The following is a 22,978-nucleotide window of genomic DNA, read 5'->3' as shown; positions in this document are numbered from 1 at the left end:
CTCTCCCTGTGAGCCAGAGCAATGAAACTTTAAAAATCCTAAAGTGACTGGCATCCTTCCTTGTCATGTAAGGGAGAATGTCACCAGCACACTGAGGATCACCAATATGGGTCCAAAACTTTTAATGAACGATCACATGGTTACAGCAAGGCAATGTTTTGGAGTCTTGCATGCCTGATGAAGGGGCCCTGCGAGACTCTGAAACGTTGCCTTGCTATAACTATGTGATCGTTCACTAAAACTTTTGGACCCATACTGGTGATCCTCGGTGTGCAGCAGCTCATTTGAATGGGCTGCTGTGCCCACATATCCAGCACAAAAAAGTGCTTGAACCACGACTTTTTGAAAAAAAAGTCAAAAAGACCATGTGGTTTCCCTATGGTTCCTGCACCCGCAACATGCTGCAGGCTAAGATGCATGGGAGTGCAAGTCAGAACAAATGGCAGCCCCGCATGTCTCATAACAGCAGAGCGATTAGGCTGTGGGTGGCTGCAGGGAACAGGTGCAATTCTTGCACCCTCAGACTGTGGACAAGTGTGAACCTAACCAAAGCTTGAAAAATGCTTTTTTCAGGTGTTCCCTTTGAAGTTTAAAGGGCCATAAATGCCTCATTCCATTAAAAAAATAGGTCAGCTTTTGAGCTTCAGGTGCTGAGGTACAGGCGTTTGAGAACTCATATGTGAACAAGTACAATTTAAAAGCATGGAATTTTAGTTGTTGAACATTTTAGAGCTTTGAATTTCAGTCTACAAGACACTTAAGTGTGAATCAGGTCTTAGACAGAAAAACAACATTTTGCACTAGCATAAACAATGGTGAATTTTATTGAGAAGTGGCTCATGCACATGACCTTTTTGTTTGCAACTGAGTGGCCTCCATTCTCTATGCAAGTCAATGTGAATTAAAAACAACAAAAAGTGACCTGTTGCAACTAAAAGGCAGGTTGAAGGCAACTCATTGGGGTTGATTTGCAAAAAAAAGTTAGGCTGTTCATTTTGCAAAGGAATTTTTCACAGAGCTTAGTGAATGTGGTATAATATCACTTTGTGAAGAATACCCAATCATGTACAGGGGAAATAAAAAACAGCCTTTTTATTTGCACATGATTGGATGCTGAAGGTCAGCAGAACTTCAGCTCATTCAGTAAGCTTTAGGGCCAGTTCACACTATGCCCTGATAAGAATCGCATAGGAATGCACTGTGCAGTCCTGTGCTATTCATATGCGGGTCTATGCACTGGGATTTCATGCCCATTCGCACCGCACCACGCTAAAAGTAGTGTTTGTACTACTTTTTAATGTTTAAATATTTTTATTGAAAGATTTTCAACATGACATCATATGGTACATTAATGCGGTTCACATTAGGTACAGCAAGGTAAATATATAGTAGATTCCCCACCAATCGGCTAGGGGCAGCAAAGGCGTAGGCCTGTTTACCTGGGGCTCCAGTGACTGAAGAGAGCAATTGGAATACTTTGTTCCAGTAAGATTTGAGCGATTTACATGTCCACAGAATGTGGAAAGTGGATCCTACTTCTCCGCATTGTCTCCAACAGTTGGGGGAATGTTGAGAGTAGAATAGGGAGAGCTTAGCAGGTGTTAAATACCATTGATGTAGAATTTTTATGTATGATTCCCAATGGGAGCTACATCTGGAGGCTTTGTAGGTGATAGAGAAGGTCCTTTCCCATGTGTGTGGTTGTATCGGTCGCGCGAAAGTTGATTCCCAGGTGGCTAGGGAAGTAGTTTTTAACGTGTACTGAGCACTGGTTATGAGTGAGTAGAAGGTTGATATTCCTTTTTTTGGGTAATGTGGTTTTTGTAAGAAGTTGAGTGCAGTGGTAGGAATTGCTATTGTATGTGGGATGTTCATTTTTTGCAGAGAGTGCGCTATACGCAGGTAAATGAAGGATTCCATATTAGCGAGCTGAAATTTTTCTTGGAGTGTTGAGAAGGAGTCTAATTTATTGTTTGTATAGACAGGGCTTTTTTTCTCAGAGGAAAGGTGGTGGAACTCCCCCACCCAAACCTGGCCACGCCCCCATCAAACCCTAGGACCACCCCTTTAGAGAACAGGAATGCAAGTAAAATTTGGGAGGGGCTATAAAAGTAAATGTATGGAATTAACACCGCCCCCCCCCCACATTAGTAAGAATAGCGAGTAACACTGCCCCCCCCCACATTAGCAAGAAAAGCGAGAAAAATTGTATCGCCGCTCCTTACCTGATGCTGACGATCCGCGCTATGGTAGGATCGACGAGCAGAGGGCGTGATGACGTCAGCGCGCACCGCCGGGTGTACTAAGATACACCTTTCCTATGGGGGTGGCCGCGCGCCCCCGATGTTTACACGCTGGCGGTAGAGGGGGGGGGGTGAAGCGTGCATGTCCCCGCTCACCGGCTGTGAGCAGCGGCAGTGACAGGTGCCGGGCACGCGCAAGCATGACATAAACAAGCCGCGTCCGGCACCTGTCACTTTCGCTGCTCTGCATAGCTTGTCAGCTCTGCAGAGGCAGTCGGTGAGCGGGGACAAGAAGAAAAAGGTGGCGGAACGCAGTACCGCCGCGTTCCGGCAGAAAGAAAGCCCTGTGTATAGATGTCTCGAATGTGTGACATGCTTTGGTTTTCCCACTGTAGTAGGTTTAGAGAAGGAGTGATGTAGTGTAGAGCTGTAATTGGGGTAGGAATTTGTCTGGTATCTATTAAGTTGAGTGTTAGGAGATCATGCCAGGTTTGAAGGGAGGCTCATATGCATGGATGGTTGGATATGATTTGGTGATGCAAAGTTTGTGGTAGGAACAGCATTTTATCGGGTGTAGGTGGAAGGTATGGGGTCGTTTCCATGGTGGACCATGTTTTTTCAGTAGTTGGGTGCCACCAGAAATAGATGTGGTCTAATAGCGAGGCATGATAGTATGATTTTAGATGAGGAAGGCCTGCTCCTCCACTGTATGTTGGGCGTATTAGTAGGTTTGATGTGCATTTGGGTCTTTTCAAGTTCCACATGCATTTGGCAAGAGTTGTTTGTAACTTGGAGATGAAGATATTGGGTACTGGGATGGGGAGAGTGCGGAATATGTAGAGGATCTTGGGTAGTATGCACATTTTTAATATTGCCACTCTCTCCAATGTCGATAGGGTTGATGTGCGTAGGTTTTTGAGTTCCTGTGGGATGGTTTCAAGTAGCGTTTTATGGTTAGTGGAGTATAGTTGGTCAGTTGTGGTGGTGAGTTTGATCCCCAAGTAAGGGATGCTATGGTGTTCCCAGGAAAAAGGAAAGTGTTTGGTTAGTAGTTTTTGGGTTTTCTCTGGTGTGTAGAGATTTAATATAGAGGATTTGGGCTCGTTGAGTTTATAATATGAGAGTTTTGAGTAGTTGTGGAGATGTGCGCGGATCGCTTGGAGAGATTTGAAGGGATTGGTAATCATCAGAATGATGTCATCTGCAAAAAGGCTAATTTTGTGCTCTTTTTTGTGGTGTGTAATGCCTGAAAATGTTGGGTCATCTCTAAGTTTGGATGCTAGGGGTTCGATAAGTAAAGCAAAAATTATGGGAGACGAGGCAGCCTTGTCTAGTGCCATTGGATATACAAAAGGTTTAAGAAAGTGTGCCATTAGTTAGAACTCTGGCTGAAGGGTTGGAGTAAAGGGATAGAATGGCTGATAACATCCAGTCTGTGATACCAAATTTTTGAAGTGTGAGTTTCATGAATTGCCAATGTATCCGGTCGAATGCTTTTTCAGCATCTAGAGATAGGAGTAAGGAAGGTTGTCTGGTGGTTTCAAGTTTATGTATAAGTGATATAAGTCTTCTGGTGGCATCTGGTGCTTGTCGACAAGGGATAAATCCCACTTGATCTGGATGGATTAATGTAGGGAGGTGGGGGAGTAACCTCTGGGCAATTATTTTGGCATAGAGTTTGATGTCCGTATTTACCAATGAGATTGGTCTGTAATTCTGGACTATTTGGGGATTTTTACCGGGTTTGGGGATAGTTGTGATTATAGATTGCAGCATCTCCTTGGGGAGTTGTCCTGTGGAGGCAGCATGGTTAAAAAGAACGGACAACCGTGGAGCAAGGTTGGGGGCGAATATTTTATAGTACTTGTTTGTGAAACCGTCATTTCCTGGGGATTTGTGGAGAGGTAACATTTTTATGGTTTTCTTTATTTCTGTGGAAGATATCGGTGCAGATATCGACAGGAGTTGTGCAGTGGTGAGTTGGGGAAGATTAGTGGTTGCCAGGAAATTGAGTATGGATGTGGTAGTCGGTTGGGTTGTGTCTGGGTCATCTTTAATATTATATATAGGGTTTGATAATAATTTGCGAAAGCATTGGCTATGTCTTGTGGATTTGTAAGTGAGGTATGGGTGGAGGGGTGTTGGATTGAAGTGATCTTGGATTTAAGCCGTCTTTGTTTAATTATTTTTATGAGAAGTGAGTTTGCCTTATTACTTAGGGAATAGAATTGTGACTTTGTCTTTTGAAGGTTGAGGTCATATTTGTGGAGTAATAGCAGTCGGACTTTATTTCTGTCTGCCGTTAAAGAGTTAAAAGTAGAGGCATTTGGTTTTTTTTTTGTTAATTTCTTCATTTTTTTTGTGGAATTTAGAAATTGGTCAATTTGTTGGGATCGTTGTTTATTAAGTTGGGAATTTAATTGTATAAGGATACCTCTCATATAAGCTTTGTAAGCGGGCCATAGAGTAGTTAAGAAATGTCCGGTGTATCATTGCAATCGAAGAAGTGGTTGTGTGCTTCCAGTAGGTATTTTTGGTTTTCTGAGTTTTAAGAGTTCAGTCTCCATATGGGAGGAATTGTAGAGCGTTGATTGTCGTCTAAAGTTATGTTGATTGGAGCATGGTCCGACCAGGTTATGGTTCCGATTTTGGATGATATTACATGTTGTAGTGTCCATTTATCTGTGTTAAAAAAAGTCAATCCTGGAATAAGATAGGTGAGCAGGGAAGAAGTAGGTGTAGTCTTTTTCGTCGCCGTGTTGACATGTCCAGAAGTCATAGAGGTCGTGGTTATTTAGGAATCGGTTGAAATTTTGTTTTGGGGACCTTCTGTTAGAAGACGAGTCTAGAAGTGGGTTGCCAATCAGGTTAAAGTCCCCACAAATGAGAAGTCTGCCATGTTTTTGGGCAGAAATGGTGGCATAGAGCTTGTGGAAGAATTGGAGTTGATTATTATTGGGGCCATAAACGTTCACCAGAGTGTAGGGAATGTCATTTATGTGGCAAATCAGATTGTGGTATCGGCCTTGCGGGTCAGCTAATTCGGATATGCAACAGAACTGAACAGAGTCCTTTATAGCTGTGATGACACTGTTTTTTTTTTTTTGGAGTTGCAAAATGCGTTGAGTTTCTTTTTGAAGCATCAATCTCTTGAAGGGTGAATTTAATCCCCGAACATTGAATGATGTAATATTAATCATAGGGTGATTCTGAGATTTGGTTAGTGGAAGGGTCGAGGTGTTGCTTGAGAAGGGCGTGGTTGGAAGATGAAAGCCGTGAGGTGGCGAGTTTTAAGATTTTGAAGGTGTGTTCTTGGCTCGATCGACGGATCAAGACGAGTATTCCATGAAGTTTTGTGAGTTTCAGATGGAGGAGTGGTGTAGTTGATCGACTGGTGAGGTCAGTGGAAGAGGAGGGGAAGAGGGTGGAAAAGGATAAAAAAAACTGCGTAAAACGCAAGCAGCATAAGTAGCAAAATGAGCTACTTCAAAACTAAGGGGTTTGAGAAGGCTTTGACCGTAAATAAAGTCATGCCAAACATTATCTGATAACCAGAACATTTTTTAGATAGGACTGATCGCTAGAGAGTAGTGGAGTGGGGTATAGCACCCGAGGTGGAGTGTTGTAGGTACATGCATAGGTGGTGTATAGTCAGAGTCATTCTGCCTCCATTTGTTGGACATTAGTGTGATTGGAGTGTGGAGGATCTGCAGGTAGTATGTTCCATGCCTTCAGTAAATCCAAGCCCGCTTCTAGGTTTTTAATTGTGAAGATTTTACCGTGTTGTTTAACGGTAAGTTTAGTTGGGAACCCCCATTGATGGCTTATACCATTGGTTTCGTAAAGCTTTGGTGATAGTGATCATCTTTTTACAATTAAGGAGCATAGCCTTGTATAGGTCAGCAAATAGTCGGATATTTGCATGCGATGGCGGGAGTGAGGGTGGATTTCTGGCTGCTGACATAATTTTTTCTTTAATATGATAGAAATGTATGCATGCCAGAACATCTCTCGGGATTGTTGCCGCTAGAAATGATGGTTTGGGTAGTCGGTGAGCCCTGTCTATGGCTAGCTCCAAATCTGAAGCAGACGGGATGAGGTATTTTACATACTGCTGTATATAGGATAGTAGTGCCTCATTAGGGACGTTTTCAGGAATACCTCTGAATTTGATGTTGTTTCGTCGTGATCGATCTTCTAGATCCGCTAGCTTCAGATTTATTTGTTCAATGTCGTTTGTGTGGTCAGTGTGCACGTCAATCAGGTCGTTATGCGCTACAATTATACCTTCCATTTTGGATTCAATATGATGTAATCTACGCTCTTGCTTTTGGACCACAGACGTAATCTGAGCTAGTGATGAATGTAGGTTGCTCTGTAGGGTCTGCCTGAGCGATAATAGCACGATTCTCATGTATATCTCCGTGAGCGGTTGGTCTGATGCAGGGAATGCTTCCATCACTGGTATGTCAGTGTTGAAGTGAGGGGGTGGTTGACTGAGGGTCTGGTGGTCAGTTATGGGGTCTATGTCCAGTCGTGGCTTGGACTTGGCTGGGCTGCGCGTAGTTGAGGACAGAGGAGGAGAAGACTCACCAGGGTCCCCAGGGTATAGTGGATAGCGTAGCCTGGCATCCATGGGCTGAGCTGCATGATCCCCCTCTTGACTGCTGCAGTTCTCAGTGCTGCCGCCAGTGTCATCTTGGGATCCAGCCGTGACAGGAGGGAAGAAGTTAGTGAGTTTCCCTGGTGGTCCAGGGATTTTGCTGCGGCGTACAAAGTACCATGCAGTTTGGTGCGGGCCAGTGAGGGCAAACGCATTGCCTTTGTGACTTGTCCTACGGGGTGTCATTGACTTTAACTGACTCCGGCAGCAGATCGCAAGGGCATTGCGATCGAGATGCTGTGCAGGAAGCCAAATGGGAACGCGGCTCTCCTGCACTGCATTCCAGTGGGAACAAACACTTAGGGAAACTGTCTATTTGTCCTTAGTAAATCAACCCCTAAATGTTATGGTTCTTTCAGAGCTTGCAGAAACTCTTTTCTCTAAAGGGCAACTTTTCAACAACCTTATCTCCCATGACTGTTAACAGTTATTCTGTCTCCAATGAGAATTGACTTGATATTTAAGAGGAGCAGGGAATGGAATATAACCATCAGAGAAGATATAAGCAAATATGAAAGACTAGGTTAGGCCCACAATGAAATGATAAGATGGATTGCCCTTTCCTAGGGGAACATGGTAAAACTAGCCCTGTTTCACTAGGAGAGTGTGCTGTACTCCTGACTGTGGAATAGCAGGCAGAACCTTACCCAGAATCTATATGAAAATAATTAAAAATTGAAAACCGAAATGTCCAAAAAAAAAAATATATATATATATCCAATATCCCAATAAAATAAATAAATACGTGTAGTCCAAAAATTGATTCAAGTGTAAAAACTCTCCGCTGCTTGCAAAAACTTGATTACCTCAAAAAAAACAAAATATACATAGTGCATTATCCTTTATAAATCAAAAATTTACATGTGAAATCACTCCAGTAATATTCACCCAAGTGAAAACAAGTGTATATATCAAACCACATACACATGCAATATACAGTGCACAACCATGCATGTGAAACACTCTACTGTGCTCAAAAACTCATAACACAGTGCACACTTCTATCAGGGTAAGGAGTGCCTGATAGAATCTGCGATCTAACAAAGAAAATGGAATAAAAAGAATACAAGGAAAAGGTATCTGACTTGCGTATATGCTGGAAACATATCTGAGTTGCTAGGGTGGAAGGATCCATACAGTGTTATAGGATCAAAGCAAACCCTGAGGACATCTGCAAGAGGATTTATATCATCAGGCAATTTCTGTGGATTGAGATCAAAGCATAAATTGTTTTGAATATTGGTAAGGGTATTCACTCCTTACCCTGATAGAAGTGTGCACTGTGTTATGAGTTTTTGAGCACAGTAGAGTGTTTCACATGCATGGTTGTGCACTGTATATTGCATGTGTATGTGGTTTGATATATACACTTGTTTTCACTTGGGTGAATATTACTGGAGTGATTTCACATGTAAATTTTTGATTTATAAAGGATAATGCACTATGTATATTTTGTTTTTTTTGAGGTAATCAAGTTTTTGCAAGCAGCGGAGAGTTTTTACACTTGAATCAATTTTTGGACTACACGTATTTATTTATTTATTTTATTGGGATATTGGATATATACATTTTTTTTTTTTGGACATTTCGGTTTTCAATTTTTAATTATTTTCATATAGATTTTGGACTTTAATTTGAAATTATTATCTAATGAAGGGTTTCTTTTATTAATTTTCACTGAGCATATTTATGTTTATATTTGTACACCTCTAAGGGTAGAGGTGAAGTGTGCTTAAAAAGAGTTGGGGAGAATTAGTGATCTACATTTACTAGAACCTTACCCAGGTCTCTAGTGAGTCATGCTGTGCTACGCTAAGGAACATGCACTTCGCAGTAACATCCCCAGCATCCTACATTCTAAATTGAGTAGAATATATGACTTTTGTGCCAAATTGAAACATTCATGTAGTCAGTTCCATGAAATATGCCTTAACATAATTAACCCATTCAAATATTTACAAAAGAATAAAAACCTTCTTATGTAAGGCTTCTTATTTTTAATCCTGTCTTTGTATAGTACACAGCATTACATTTTTTAATCCTGTTGATATTTCCCTGTTATTAAATAAAACAGGATTACCAATGTGCCCCAATATCCAGCAGAGAATCACAGTATGAAATTTATGTATATAGAGCTATTACATTCTAGATACAAATCTGCTAAACAGAAGAAATAAAGATAAAATCTTTTATAAAACATCTCTTGTTTTCTTAAACAGTAGATTATTCAGGGACTTAATCATTTTAATGGATATGCATTGCAAAATATTTTTTGCTTTCAAACTGTAAAACAACAAATGGCAAATTCTCATTGTGAATTTGTTTGTGTCCGTCATACTAGTAATGAGGAAAATTGCTGGTAATTTTCTTGATTCATCTGATCAATAGCAGCACCGTAATTATGTTAAAAAGAAACATAATACCACCATCCCCTTAGAGTTTGGTGGATGTTCAAAACAAATAAGCTTGAAATGTAAATGGATTAAAGACTAGGGAGTTATTGTAGTGAGAACAAAGGCATCAGCAGTAGCTGATTAATTGTCAAGAGTCTTTAATCTGCAAGGTTATCAATTGAGCTGGTAAATAACACAATACAAAGCTAAAAAAGGAACCATCTCAAATTGTTTACACTGATTAAAGGAAACCTGTTGGGACAGCTATTACCTATCACAAGCTCCCATACAAGCTCCCATACACTGCTAGGTGCTGCCATTTGCCCTGGAAACAATATTAGATTTAAAACAGAGGCAACACTCCATGTGATGTTGCACTGAGGCAACCTGCTTGCTCTACTTAGTGGAGTAAGGCAACAACAGACCCTAGCAATGAATGGAAGCTTCAAATGAGATTTGTGTTTTGACTGAAGTAGAATTCAGCAAAACATTTGAATGGGCAAACTAAATAAGAATATTGTCTATTGGTCTTGAAAATGGAAATTATTTTAAAGATCCAACTCCCACTGTCTTCAGTGGGGTTCAGAAATAACATACAGAACTTCAGCACAGATCTCTGAACCTTTCAGCTCATCCCTACTTCAGATGCAATAGTAACAATCCTCCTGAGTGGTTATCTTAACCTCCCTGGTGGTATTCCCGAGTGTAGCTCGGGGTAGAGTTTCAGTACCAAAAGCTGTAACCCTGAGCTACACTCGGGCTTACCATGTGGCGTTACACAGGGATTCCCTACAGCGCTTACCTTATCCTTCGCTCCCGTGATGCGTCCTCTGCAGCATCCCTGGCCATCTCCTCCGGCCGATGCTGGCATCTGGCTTCCGTGTTCCGGTCCCTGTGACGTCGGGACGTACGGGCGCCGGAGCCGGCAGCAAATTTAAAAATTTAAAAAACGATTATTTCATAGCGAAACATTCCTGTATCAAAGCATTTCACATACATTTTGTCCCTACTGCTTTTTCCTGTGCCCTGCCTGCATTTTGACTGTTCTTTCTGCCTGGAAACTTAGAAAAGTCCACGGCATCCACAAAGCGTCCCTTTAAGTCAATATCGGTTTTAGACCGGCTATAGAACAGCGATAGTAAATCAGAACTACTTGCAGAATTGAGTGATAATGATTCATGGGGGAAATTTGTCATCAGACACTGAAAACTATTTTGCGACTTTGCTCAGTGATGTGCGAACTTGGCGCTATATTTCAAATTTCAGTGTTTTTGGTTTGATTATATTATTGAATTAAATTTATTATTATTATATTATTATTTTTTATGAGTATTTATTAAATTATAATTTATGATTTTGTGTTTCAAGTTTTATCATATCCGGAATATTTACTAGACTCTTGTTCGGACAGATTTCAGGGAGTTATTCCTAAATTACAGGCCTACAATAAAAAAAATACATATTTCCATGCAAAAAAATGTTACTGCTTTTGGTACAAAATTCCTGACATAATCATACCGCTAGGGAGGTTAAACCTAGGGTGGCCGTATAAGGTTTAAATAATGTAATTAATGTAATTAGTGAGACAAATGAATGCTTCACTTGCAACAATAGTGCTTTAAAGAAATTATCACAACAATAACAAGGGCTCCCCAAATTTAGAAGAGACCTGTTGGAAATTCTTTAAGATTATCAACCGATTGTTGCTTTTTCTCCAAGTAAAGTAAACCTGTTGCAAACCTGATGGCATGCGTTTTTTCAACCAGACTAACTATGTAACTATGTAATTATACCATGAGAAATATATAAGCAGTGATTAAATTATTTTTCTTTTCCTCTGCAGTGGTTCAGTGGGAATCAGATACCAGCCTAGCATACTCCTTGGAGGACCAACTGAACGTGCTCTCTAATATTCACAAATGTACACATTCTATCATTGTCAAGGAGATGGCTATTAAGCTTCACACAAGATGGTACTCTGGCAACAGGCTGCCACTAAGGCAGCCCAAATCACTGGAGTCCAAATGACACTAATTCTGCCAATGTGCTTTTTTTGCTACACTGCCTGATGTACCTCCCCCATGCCAAAGATTGGTTCATACCCTATTTAGTGCTATTCAATGGGTGATAGCTCTAAATTGTGCTCTCCAAGTGTCCCTTGGTCCTATGTACTACAAAGAATGTAGACTATAAAACGTGTGGAGAGAATTCACCATACCATCATGGACACCATGAATATCTATGAATGTAAATGGGAGAATTGGTCCTTCTATTAAAGGGATTCAGTACACTAAGCCTTATAGTGATACAATTGCTTGCTAACTCCATAAAACTGAGAACAGATGCAGCAGTGTGTGATGTTTTTCTCTGCTAATGGAAATTTTCCATATGCATGTCTATATCCCCAGTGGGATATATGCTGTTGTTCTTTTTATTTATTGTACTTTATTCGTGAAGAGCTATGATTTTATGCAATACCTTTGTAGCAAGCATTTTTAGCCAGATTTTTGTCCTTATATGTACTATACGCTCTAATAAAAATGGTTGGTAATAATTTTTTTTTTTTTAATTAGACTTTACTAGGAAACATTTTTAAGCAGTGGTTAAATTCAGTGAAAAAAATCCTATGAAAATAGATGCAGATATATATGCCGCTGATTGAAAACATTTTTTTTTAAATTATGAACATGGTATACTTATCTGCACTGTGGAATAGTTTTGCACAGAACAGCCCATATCCTCCTCTTCTCAGGTTTCCTCCTGATGTTCCTGATTCCTTTCCTCTACTGAGTGGTCCTCTAGCAAGCCGCTTGCTATGGGGGCACTCGTGCAGACTTGATTCACAGAGCGTGGCTCAGCCCCACCCCGAGCTCTCTGCTCACTAACTCTGAATGACAGCAGTAGAAGCCTCTCTGTCTGGTAAGAAGAGAGCTGCTGCTCTCGTGTGCTGAATCAAGTTTGGGCTCAGGTAATTAAAAGGGGGGATTGAGGGGGCTGTATGCAGAAGGTTGAGAATGCATTAAGGTAAAAAACATTCTGCCTTTAGAACCACTTTAAGGTATAGGGAATAGCTATAGATTCTAACAATTATCCCTTTAAGGGTGTATCAAACCCCCAGTATGTATGTTACAAGACAGAAATAAAGCAAATCGGACTTTTTAGGTACAGTTATTATCCAAACCTTCCAATGCTGTTAAAAATGATCATACCTTTATTGATTACAAAATATTTTTTAAAAAACTAATAAAATAAATGATATAAAATGGTAATAAGTATATTTGTCCTTGTGCATCATTATATAATTACAGGAATATCAAGCTGTACTGGGCCCACATGACTTCAAGGAGTTTCATGGACCCTTGTCCACTTTTTCAGGAGCAATTTGCAGAATAAATTTGTTCTACAAGTCAATACATATTTATTTATTCACAAGCAGTTTATCATTGAAAAGCAGTACCTGTCAATATCCCTGATATTGCTTACATATCATGTTTTATCATGTTGCTGGTATCATTAAGATTCTGTTATGCTCTTGGAAAAGAAGATTCCGTTATGCCTTCAATCTGTGCTTCCAACCCCCTTCTGCCGAACATGAGACTTGCAGGACCCCAGGAGCTTCTACAGTGAGTATACAGAACAATCTGTTTAATCAAAAAAATAAAAAATATGTCCCATCAGGAATTTAAATCCTTTTCCTGTAGAAATGTCCTCAAATTGCAGATAACTTACCTACCCATGGAAGAGCTGGTGCCCAATCTCAGTGTAGTCAACTCCTGGTTCTTAAAAAAAGCACCCCTAATTTGGAACTGTCCTATAGAACTCATAAGGTAATGGGTATATCACTTAGATTACAGATAGAAATGACTACTAATGAGGGGGGATTAGATTCTGTAACATATCCACCTGCCGACTTCCCACAGTACTTTTACTGCAGGCAAGTGGCAAAGGCAGGCCAGATAATGTACATGTATGCCATCCAGCCTGCTCTGGTAATTGGAGCACAGCAAACCCCTCCTGTGACTGCTGTGTTCACCAGCACAGCAGAATGCAGATCCTATGCGATCACATGATCATAGTGCCAACAAAGCTGTTATGAATGAATTTATTTATAACAGCTGTGTTACCTATGCTGTGATTGGTCAACATGTATCACATGGTACCTGGGTCAATCACATCACCCTTTACCATGTGATTAGAGGTATCCAAACACTAGTGATCACAGCTGTCATGAATGTAACTCATTTAAAAACTCAAGTTACAAACTTTGCTATTACAGTGATCATCATTTTAACAGCAAAGTGGTAAAAAATAAAATCCCTGAGCACCTCCTCAGAGTAGTACAGTGTTACTATGGTGACACTGAACTACGCTGATGAAACTATGTAATAAATGTTAAAAAAAAAAAAGTCTGCAAAATTAAGTAAAACATTTTTTTTTTTTGTATAGTGTCACCAGTCAGTGTCTCTGATCACCGACACAGCAGTCATATGATGATGCTGTACTGCACTGGTGACAGTATGTTAAAAAGAATTGTGAAAAAAAAACAATTTTGTTCAATTTCTTTTAAAAAAATTGTGACAAACAATTAGAGCTTTAAAAAAACTCTGTCTCTTACTAACTGCTTCAGACTATCTACTTTCCAAAAAAGGGTCATTTGGGGGGAATTTTTACTGTCCTGGCATAGGACCTCAAGAAATGAGCTGTCAGTACATCAGAATTGATCATTTTCAAATATACATACCATAGTTTGTAGATGCTCTAACTTTCACACAAATCACTTAATATACACTTGGGATTTTTTTTTACCAAAGGCATGCAGCGTAATACATTTTGGCCTAAATTTTATTTTATTGGAGATGTTTTATAACAGAAAGTAGAAAATATTGGGGGTTTTTTCAAAATGTTCAGTATTTTTTTTGTTTAAATCACACAAAATAAAAAACCCAGTGGTGTTCATATCCCACTAAAAGAAAGCTCTGTTTGTGTGAAAAAGTTATAAAAATGTGATTTGCGTACAGTGTTGCGTGACAGGGCAATTGCCAGCTAAAGTAGTGCAGTGCTGAATAGCAAAAAAATACCCTGGTCATGAAGGGGGTAAAATTTTCAGGAGCTCAAGCAGATATATATATGTATTAAGTTGTGTGTACATCCAGCAATTAAATAAGTACTGTATATCATAACTAGAGATGAGCGAAGAAATGAAAAATTCGATTCGACTGATTCGGCGAATTCGTGGACAATATTCGATTCGAGTCGAATAAATTCGCTGTGAATTTAACTTAAAAAAGGGTGTTTCTAGGCTTCAGAGAGACTTAATATTAGTGCAGAACACTGTACCTTTAATTTAAATGCCCTTGGAGTCTGCTGGGGAAGAGAAATAATACTGTCAGTCAGTATGACATGCAGATGAGTGCCGTCGATCTTAGAATCACCGCACACTTCACTCATTTGGGCAGTCACGGGGCCAAAACCAGAGTGTGGAGCCACAGTGTGGCGGTGGAGGCAGCAGCAATGGGAGGCCATACAGCACCCTATGACAAAAATGGAAACCACCAGCAGTGTGAGGAGACCTGAAAGTGGCACATGGCAGAGTGTGGCGATAGAGACAGCAGCAATGGGAGGCCGTACAGGGACCCATGACACACTCTGGACCTGGCAGCAGCATGAGGAGGCGGTACAGGGGCCCATGACAGATTACGGGCCTGGCAGCAGCATGAGGAGTCGGTACAGGGGCCCATGGCAGATTACGGGCCTGGCAGCAGCAATGGGAGGCCGTACAGGGACCCATGACACACTCTGGACCTGGCAGCAGCATGGGGAGGCGGTACAGGGGCCCATGACAGATTACGGGCCTGGCAGCAGCATGAGGAGTCGGTACGGGGGCCCATGACACACTCTGGACCTGGCAGCAGCATGAGGAGGCGGTACAGGGGCGCATGACAGATTACGAGCCTGGCAGCAGCAACTTGGACAGGAGGACGTTCAGCTTCTGCACCGTCGGGTGCGTGCTCGCAAACTGTTGTCTCTTGGAAACGGATTCCAAGAAAGACTGCTGACGGAATCCGTGAAGAGGAGTAGCAGGAGAAGGAGCATCTGAACGAGCGGAATATGCCAACAAGCGACAACAGTGGCCCATGACAGATTACGGGCCTGGCAGCAGCATGAGGAGTCGGTACGGGGGCCCATGGCAGATTACGGGCCTGGCAGCAGCTATGGGAGGCCCGTAATCTGCCAGCACCCTATGACAAAAAATGGAACCCACCAGCAGTGTGAGGAGACCTGAAAGTGGCACATGGCAGAGTGTGGCGATGGAGACAGCAGCAATGGGAGGCCGTACAGGGACCCATGAGAGACTCTGGACCTGGCAGCAGCATGAGGAGGCGGTATAGGGGCCCATGGCAGATTAGGGGCCTGGCAGCAGCTATGGGAGGCCCGTAATCTGCCAGCACCCTATGACAAAAAATGGAACACACCAGCAGTGTGAGGAGACCTGAAAGTGGCACATGGCAGAGTGTGGCGATGGAGGCAGCAGCAATGGGAGGCCGTACAGGGACCCATGAGAGACTCTGGACTTGGCAGCAGCATGAGGAGGCGGTATAGGGGCCCATGGCAGATTAGGGGCCTGGCAGCAGCTATGGGAGGCCCGTAATCTGCCAGCACCCTATGACAAAAAATGGAACACACCAGCAGTGTGAGGAGACCTGAAAGTGGCACATGTTTGGGGCATGATTCATGGCGGATTTAGTCAGTTGTGTCAGGAACTGGTGGTTTGAAATCCAGACTAATCCACGCCTGATTCATTTTCACAAACGTGAGTCTCTCCACACTTTGGGTGGACAGTCGTGTCCTCCGCGGAGTTGCAATACCTCCTGCCGCACTAAACACGCGCTCCGATGCCACGCTACTGGCCGGGCATGACAGCCTTTCAAGGGCAAATTCAGCTAGTTGGGGCCAAAGGTCAAGTTTCGTTGCCCAGTAGTCAAGGGGATTGTCTACCTCGGTTGGCAGGGTGCTGTCCAAGTAGGCCTAAGCCTGTTGTTTGAGGTCCTGCTCCAGGTCCACCTGATGCTGCTGCTGCTGCTGCGGCTGGTTAGTAGTTTCCTCACTGCGCTGGTGAAGAAAGCTACTCATCATCGACTGCAGACTGAGGCAGCCGCTGCTGGTGGAGCTGCCACTGCTCCTACCACCCCACCCCTCCCCTGCTGCCATGGCAGCGGAACACGAGCGCACAGGGCCCACAGTGTCTGAGGATGGACGTTGGCGCAGACAGGCAGAGACCAGCTGACTACATAGGTGTTTTTTATAGTACGTTATTTTGGCCTCCCTCTCAGCAGGTGTGAAAAAGGCCACCATTTTTGAACGGTAGCGAGGGTCCAACAAGGTGGACAGCCAAAAGTCATCCCTCTGTCTGATGGTTATTATTCGGCTGTCGCTACGCAAGCAACCGAGCATGCTATGGGCCATTTGTGCCAAGGAATGCGAGGGACTCCCTGCCTCCATCTCCACAGCATACTGCCACGGTGCGTCTAGGTCCTCTGTCTCCTCTTCCTCCTCCTCTACCAGATGCTCCTGCTCCTCCACTCCTGTCCGCTGAGTGGAAAAACCACCCATTTCACTCAATAATTCCTGAGCACCAATGTCCTCCTCTACCTCCTCCTCTTCTTCCAGTCCTGCCCCCACAGGGGCCATGTGGCGTTGAGATCTGTGCGCCACGTCTACCGCACCCTGACCAGCCATTGTTAACAGCATTTGTTCCAGGACGTGCAACAGAGGAATGACGTCGTTCATCCCATAGTCCTGCCGACTCACGAATAGCGTGGCCTCCTCAAAGGGCCTGAGCAAGCGCAGGTGTCACGCATGAGCTGCCAATGGCTGACATCTAAGTTACACAGGGAGTACCTTTATCTGCTTTTAACATCAGGAAATCTGTGATGGCCTTTTGCTGTTCGTAAAGGCGGTCTAACATATGTAGGGTTGAATTCCACCTTGTTGCAACGTCACAGCATGAGGAGTCGGTATAGGGGCCCATGGCAGATTAGGGGCCTGGCAGCAGTTATGGGAGGCCCATAATCTGCCAGCACCCTATGACAAAAAATGGAACACACCAGCAGTGTGAGGAGACCTGAAAGTGGCACATGGCAGAGTGTGGCGATGGAGACAGCAGCAATGGGAGGCCGTACAGGGACCCATGAGAGACTCTGGACCTGGCAGCAGCATGAGGAGGCGGTATATAGGGGCCTACGGCAGATTAGGGGCCTGGCAGCAGCTATAGGAGGCCCGTAATCTGCCAGCACCCTATGTCAAAAAATTCAACACACCAGCAGTGTGTGAGGAGACCTGAAAGTGGCACATGGCAGAGTGTGGCGATGGAGACAGCAGCAATGGGAGGCCGTACAGGGACCCATGACAGACTCTGGACTTGGCAGCAGCATGAGGAGGCGGTATATAGGGGCTTATGGCAGATTAGGGGCCTGGCAGCAGCTATAGGAGGCCCGTAATCTGCCAGCACCCTATGTCAAAAAATTCAACACACCAGCAGTGTGAGGAGACCTGAAAGTGGCACATGGCAGAGTGTGGCGATGGAGACAGCAGCAATGGGAGGCCGTACAGGGACCCATGACAGACTCTGAACTTGGCAGCAGCATGAGGAGGCGGTATATAGGGGCCCATGGCAGATTAGGGGCCTGGCAGCAGCTATAGGAGGCCCGTAATCTGCCAGCACCCTATGTCAAAAAATTTAACACACCAGCAGTGTGAAGAGACCTGAAAGTGGCACATGGCAGCAGAGTGTGGCGATGGAGACAGCAGCAATGGGAGGCCGTACAGGGACCCATGAGAGACTCTAGACTTGGCAGCAGCATGAGGAGGCGGTATATAGGGGCCCATGGCAGATTAGGGGCCTGGCAGCAGCTATGTGAGGCCCGTAATCTGCCTGCACCCTATGTCAAAAAATTAAACACACCAGCAGTGTGAAGAGACCTGAAAGTGGCACATGGCATGAGAGACTCTGGACCTGGCAGCAGCAGGAGGAGGCGGTATAGGGGCCCATGGCTGATTAGGGGCCTGGCAGCAGCTATGTGAGGCCCGTTATCTTGCAGCACCCTATGTCAAAAAATTTAACACACCAGCAGTGTGAAGAGACCTGAAAGTGGCACATGGCAGCAGAGTGTGGCGATGGAGACAGCAGCAATGGGAGGCCGTACAGGGACCATGACAGACTCTGGACTTGGCAGCAGCATGAGGAGGCGGTATATAGGGGCCCATGGCAGATTAGGGGCCTGGCAGCAGCTATGTGAGGCCCGTTATCTTGCAGCACCCTATGTCAAAAAATTTAACACACCAGCAGTGTGAAGAGACCTGAAAGTGGCACATGGCAGCAGAGTGTGGCGATGGAGACAGCAGCAATGGGAGGCCGTACAGGGACCCATGAGAGACTCTGGACCTGGCAGCAGCAGGAGGAGGTGGTATATAGGGGCCCATGGCAGATTAGGGGCCTGGCAGCAGCTATGTGAGGCCCGTAATCTGCCTGCACCCTATGTCAAAAAATTTAACACACCAGCAGTGTGAAGAGACCTGAAAGTGGCACATGGCAGCAGAGTGTGGCGATGGAGACAGCAGCAATGGGAGGCCGTACAGGGACCATGACAGACTCTGGACTTGGCAGCAGCATGAGGAGGCGGTATATAGGGGCCCATGGCAGATTAGGGGCCTGGCAGCAGCTATGTGAGGCCCGTAATCTGCCTGCACCCTATGTCAAAAAATTTAACACACCAGCAGTGTGAAGAGACCTGAAAGTGGCACATGGCAGCAGAGTGTGGCGATGGAGACAGCAGCAATGGGAGGCCGTACAGGGACCATGACAGACTCTGGACTTGGCAGCAGCATGAGGAGGCGGTATATAGGGGCCCATGGCAGATTAGGGGCCTGGCAGCAGCTATGTGAGGCCCGTTATCTTGCAGCACCCTATGTCAAAAAATTTAACACACCAGCAGTGTGAAGAGACCTGAAAGTGGCACATGGCAGCAGAGTGTGGCGATGGAGACAGCAGCAATGGGAGGCCGTACAGGGACCCATGAGAGACTCTAGACTTGGCAGCAGCATGAGGAGGCGGTATATAGGGGCCCATGGCAGATTAGGGGCCTGGCAGCAGCTATGTGAGGCCCGTAATCTGCCTGCACCCTATGTCAAAAAATTTAACACACCAGCAGTGTGAAGAGACCTGAAAGTGGCACATGGCAGCAGAGTGTGGCGATGGAGACAGCAGCAATGGGAGGCCGTACAGGGACCATGACAGACTCTGGACTTGGCAGCAGCATGAGGAGGCGGTATATAGGGGCCCATGGCAGATTAGGGGCCTGGCAGCAGCTATGTGAGGCCCGTTATCTTGCAGCACCCTATGTCAAAAAATTTAACACACCAGCAGTGTGAAGAGACCTGAAAGTGGCACATGGCAGCAGAGTGTGGCGATGGAGACAGCAGCAATGGGAGGCCGTACAGGGACCCATGAGAGACTCTGGACCTGGCAGCAGCAGGAGGAGGCGGTATATAGGGGCCCATGGCAGATTAGGGGCCTGGCAGCAGCTATGTGAGGCCCGTAATCTGCCTGCACCCTATGTCAAAAAATTTAACACACCAGCAGTGTGAAGAGACCTGAAAGTGGCACATGGCAGCAGAGTGTGGCGATGGAGACAGCAGCAATGGGAGGCCGTACAGGGACCATGACAGACTCTGGACTTGGCAGCAGCATGAGGAGGCGGTATATAGGGGCCCATGGCAGATTAGGGGCCTGGCAGCAGCTATGTGAGGCCCGTTATCTTGCAGCACCCTATGTCAAAAAATTTAACACACCAGCAGTGTGAAGAGACCTGAAAGTGGCACATGGCAGCAGAGTGTGGCGATGGAGACAGCAGCAATGGGAGGCCGTACAGGGACCCATGAGAGACTCTGGACCTGGCAGCAGCAGGAGGAGGCGGTATATAGGGGCCCATGGCAGATTAGGGGCCTGGCAGCAGCTATGTGAGGCCCGTAATCTGCCTGCACCCTATGTCAAAAAATTTAACACACCAGCAGTGTGAAGAGACCTGAAAGTGGCACATGGCAGCAGAGTGTGGCGATGGAGACAGCAGCAATGGGAGGCCGTACAGGGACCATGACAGACTCTGGACTTGGCAGCAGCATGAGGAGGCGGTATATAGGGGCCCATGGCAGATTAGGGGCCTGGCAGCAGCTATGTGAGGCCCGTAATCTGCCTGCACCCTATGTCAAAAAATTTAACACACCAGCAGTGTGAAGAGACCTGAAAGTGGCACATGGCAGCAGAGTGTGGCGATGGAGACAGCAGCAATGGGAGGCCGTACAGGGACCCATGAGAGACTCTAGACTTGGCAGCAGCATGAGGAGGCGGTATATAGGGGCCCATGGCAGATTAGGGGCCTGGCAGCAGCTATGTGAGGCCCGTAATCTGCCTGCACCCTATGTCAAAAAATTTAACACACCAGCAGTGTGAAGAGACCTGAAAGTGGCACATGGCAGCAGAGTGTGGCGATGGAGACAGCAGCAATGGGAGGCCGTACAGGGACCCATGAGAGACTCTAGACTTGGCAGCAGCATGAGGAGGCGGTATATAGGGGCCCATGGCAGATTAGGGGCCTGGCAGCAGCTATGTGAGGCCCGTAATCTGCCTGCACCCTATGTCAAAAAATTTAACACACCAGCAGTGTGAAGAGACCTGAAAGTGGCACATGGCAGCAGAGTGTGGCGATGGAGACAGCAGCAATGGGAGGCCGTACAGGGACCATGACAGACTCTGGACTTGGCAGCAGCATGAGGAGGCGGTATATAGGGGCCCATGGCAGATTAGGGGCCTGGCAGCAGCTATGTGAGGCCCGTTATCTTGCAGCACCCTATGTCAAAAAATTTAACACACCAGCAGTGTGAAGAGACCTGAAAGTGGCACATGGCAGCAGAGTGTGGCGATGGAGACAGCAGCAATGGGAGGCCGTACAGGGACCCATGAGAGACTCTGGACCTGGCAGCAGCAGGAGGAGGCGGTATATAGGGGCCCATGGCAGATTAGGGGCCTGGCAGCAGCTATGTGAGGCCCGTAATCTGCCTGCACCCTATGTCAAAAAATTTAACACACCAGCAGTGTGAAGAGACCTGAAAGTGGCACATGGCAGCAGAGTGTGGCGATGGAGACAGCAGCAATGGGAGGCCGTACAGGGACCCATGACAGACTCTGAACTTGGCAGCAGCATGAGGAGGCGGTATATAGGGGCCCATGGCAGATTAGGGGCCTGGCAGCAGCTATAGGAGGCCCGTAATCTGCCAGCACCCTATGTCAAAAAATTTAACACACCAGCAGTGTGAAGAGACCTGAAAGTGGCACATGGCAGCAGAGTGTGGCGATGGAGACAGCAGCAATGGGAGGCCGTACAGGGACCCATGAGAGACTCTAGACTTGGCAGCAGCATGAGGAGGCGGTATATAGGGGCCCATGGCAGATTAGGGGCCTGGCAGCAGCTATGTGAGGCCCGTAATCTGCCTGCACCCTATGTCAAAAAATTAAACACACCAGCAGTGTGAAGAGACCTGAAAGTGGCACATGGCATGAGAGACTCTGGACCTGGCAGCAGCAGGAGGAGGCGGTATAGGGGCCCATGGCTGATTAGGGGCCTGGCAGCAGCTATGTGAGGCCCGTTATCTTGCAGCACCCTATGTCAAAAAATTTAACACACCAGCAGTGTGAAGAGACCTGAAAGTGGCACATGGCAGCAGAGTGTGGCGATGGAGACAGCAGCAATGGGAGGCCGTACAGGGACCATGACAGACTCTGGACTTGGCAGCAGCATGAGGAGGCGGTATATAGGGGCCCATGGCAGATTAGGGGCCTGGCAGCAGCTATGTGAGGCCCGTTATCTTGCAGCACCCTATGTCAAAAAATTTAACACACCAGCAGTGTGAAGAGACCTGAAAGTGGCACATGGCAGCAGAGTGTGGCGATGGAGACAGCAGCAATGGGAGGCCGTACAGGGACCCATGAGAGACTCTAGACTTGGCAGCAGCATGAGGAGGCGGTATATAGGGGCCCATGGCAGATTAGGGGCCTGGCAGCAGCTATGTGAGGCCCGTAATCTGCCTGCACCCTATGTCAAAAAATTTAACACACCAGCAGTGTGAAGAGACCTGAAAGTGGCACATGGCAGCAGAGTGTGGCGATGGAGACAGCAGCAATGGGAGGCCGTACAGGGACCATGACAGACTCTGGACTTGGCAGCAGCATGAGGAGGCGGTATATAGGGGCCCATGGCAGATTAGGGGCCTGGCAGCAGCTATGTGAGGCCCGTTATCTTGCAGCACCCTATGTCAAAAAATTTAACACACCAGCAGTGTGAAGAGACCTGAAAGTGGCACATGGCAGCAGAGTGTGGCGATGGAGACAGCAGCAATGGGAGGCCGTACAGGGACCCATGAGAGACTCTGGACCTGGCAGCAGCAGGAGGAGGCGGTATATAGGGGCCCATGGCAGATTAGGGGCCTGGCAGCAGCTATGTGAGGCCCGTAATCTGCCTGCACCCTATGTCAAAAAATTTAACACACCAGCAGTGTGAAGAGACCTGAAAGTGGCACATGGCAGCAGAGTGTGGCGATGGAGACAGCAGCAATGGGAGGCCGTACAG

Source organism: Staurois parvus, unplaced genomic scaffold (assembly GCF_062004578.1).
Source record: "Staurois parvus isolate SC_StPar_1 unplaced genomic scaffold, SC_StPar_1.0 ptg000133l, whole genome shotgun sequence".
Taxonomy (NCBI): Eukaryota; Metazoa; Chordata; class Amphibia; order Anura; family Ranidae; genus Staurois; species Staurois parvus.
Note: the sequence above shows the minus strand (reverse complement) of the source record.